A 3092-nucleotide genomic window follows, 5' to 3' on the forward strand; every position below is an offset into this window, starting at 1 on the left:
TTCATATCAGATCTTTATAATTACTAACCATAAATATAAAGTTATTATATATATATATATATATATATATATATATATATATGTATAATTTTGTATTATTATTTATATTTTTTATGCCCTTTCTGTGATAAAAACACCTTTTATTTTCAATAAACACAAAAAACACAAAATTTGCATTTACAGCCTTGGTCAATAATTGATAGGAACACTGATTTTGAGGCATTACTTTTAGAGCTATGAGCATTTATTAAAAAAAAAAAAAAAAAACCTACAGTCATTGAGCTTAGGTACCAAAGTGATAGCCTTCAATAAACTTTTTTTTACATCAGATCTTTTCAACAACTTTAGATCCATGAATATAAAGCTTTTTATTAGTTTTATATATATATATATATGTATATGTAATTTTTTTTTTTTTTTTTGGTGCCTTTTTTATCATATGAACACAATTTTCTTCAGTAAGAAAAACACAAATTATACTTTTTTTCGCCAAAAAATAAGGTGCAGTTTGTATTTTGAAGGTAAAGGCTCATATTTATTAGGTATTTATGGAAAAATATATGTCAGGATAACAGTATTGTATGTATATCCGAAATATGTGGTTATAATGGGAGTTTATATTTTCTGTTCTCTACATCTTGAAATAAAAGTGGTAATGGAATTATGAAAATGATAATAAAAGAAAACTCCTGGCCAAGGTTCATACAATTAGTCTTTAAACTGAATGAGGGATTGAGAATTTCAAAAACGGAATAAGCCAAAGGTGCCCCGAGGGAAATATTTACATGATTCCAAAATAATACTAATAGCTCAGAATAGAAAACAACAGGCATCAAGCTGAACAATGCACAGTCTAATTATTAGAAGCAACGGTAAGTTTCAGCAGAACAAAGCTGACAATGGAACAGTGTGATGGCAGCAAAATGACTGTGAAGTTACCTGAAACTGTCAAAAAACACTTTCTCTACACACAGCACAGCCTTTGTCAGCATTATTATGTAAAAGCATTGAATAGAAGCGTTCAGAGGCGCAGTGGGAAAATCTGCACAACGCTGCTGAAAACTAGATATGTTACATTTTTGATCTGGCATGTTGAAAGAAACCAAACCTTCCAAAGATACAAACGTCACTGTTTGTTCACTCAGAGCTGAAAACACTACTTTTACTGATCACATTTCAATGTATTCAACCAAATGAGCTTTTCAGGAGAGGTTACAATACACACCTTTGGAGAAACTGGTTAATATTAATGTTAAAAGTCATCAGTTTTTGTCAACCTCCTTTTTTTAAGTGACGAAAACAAGACTGTTACTAATTTCAAAATATACATATGAACAAAAACTATATAAAAGGAGCATAGGACATCTAGAAATCACATCAAAAACTTTTCAACACCTCACAGAAACATGCTGTTTCATACAACACAATCACTGTGCAGTTCAAACACTCCATTAATCTCAGTGTCCTAATCCTGATTGCATTCATCTACTTTTTTAACATACCCATGTGTGTGGTGCAGATGTTGCTGTAGCAAAAGCCAAAAACCAGTAGCAAAATATGCTAATTACAAGAGGCGGAGTTTTAATCTATTGTGTGAATTGATGCAGAGGTAAAGATTATGTCTATTGTGTTGCCAGATTGGAAGCTTCCTGACATTCCGGAAAGCAATCAGTGGTCATAATGTTCCAGCTGTACTAACAAAGTTGCAGAATTTCTTTCTTTTAAAAAAAAAAAAAAAAAGTGCCATTTTGTCCTTTATTCCAGTTTATATCATCTACACGGACTGACATTTTCCTCTTTCTGAAACAATATTTAAACTACACCCAGAACCAAGGTTGGGGTCAATTACATTTTTCAGTTACAATTACATTTTCAATTACCCATGTTCAATTACTATTCATTTCTGATTACAGTGACCAGCATTTTTTCCAATTACATTTAAATTCCAATTTTTTATATATATATATATATATATATATATATATATATATATATATATATATATATATATATATATATATATATATATATCCTCAGAAAGTTAATTACAATTATGTTCTCAATTACTGAGCCTGTAATAAAGAACCTAATAAAACTTAACCTTCCTCTTGTGTAAGCATTTCTTATGATATTTGGTGTTAAATCAGCTGTAAAATAAACTAAAAACAAATATTAGTCATCTAATTTCTTTCCTATCTATTGGTTAACTTATGAGGCTTCCCAATCAATGAAAATATAGATTTTAATATTTTTGTTGTGGGCGTCTAAACCTTTTTTGTGTCAATATACCCCTCGATTTATGTTTTTTTAAATTTTTTATTTTAATGGTAAAATCTGGGAAAGCTTGATATGAAACATATTTTAATAATTAAATACATATTTGTAGAACTGTACATAGTTTTGCGTTAAATTATCATTGATAATTTTAATAGAATAGAATGTTCATGACAAGTACAAAGTCAATTATCTGCACTCAGTTATAATTGAATTACAATTACGACAGCCAACAGATTTTTCAAATTACAGTTACAATTATAATTACGCCATAATTTTAATTCATTATCAATTATGCAATTACAATTATAACTGACTCCAACCCTGCCCAGAACACACGTTAAATCCATGTGAAATATGGCTGAAACTTGTTTTTAGGTCCTTGAACTCAAATGCTGCGGAATTAAAAAATAAAATAAAAGGTTGCCTAAATATTTAGAAATACATAATCAAGGTTTAAACTATTAAATTACACTGAATCTTTTTTTTTCCCTTCCTTTTTGTGTCTGCACTACATTGTGTGCAACCTTTTAAGGACATTTGTGTATGTTTGGAAACATGACGTCCCTGTTCTGTTGACAGTTCAGTATAAAACCTTTCACTTTGAAGTGATATCTTGTGAAATATAAGTATCCACAATCTCATACAGTGACAGAAGGCTTGATAAACCTTTAAATGGAGGATTTTGCTATCCCCGTTTATCACTTTTCATTTCCATCCTGATGCCTGTGATGACACAGAACAGAGATATGACTGTTGTATGACATAACATCTTTATATACACAATGGGAGCAAAGGTTTTAAGGGATTCAAAGAAT

Source organism: Gouania willdenowi, chromosome 17, assembly GCF_900634775.1.
Source record: "Gouania willdenowi chromosome 17, fGouWil2.1, whole genome shotgun sequence".
NCBI classification, from domain to species: domain Eukaryota; kingdom Metazoa; phylum Chordata; class Actinopteri; order Blenniiformes; family Gobiesocidae; genus Gouania; species Gouania willdenowi.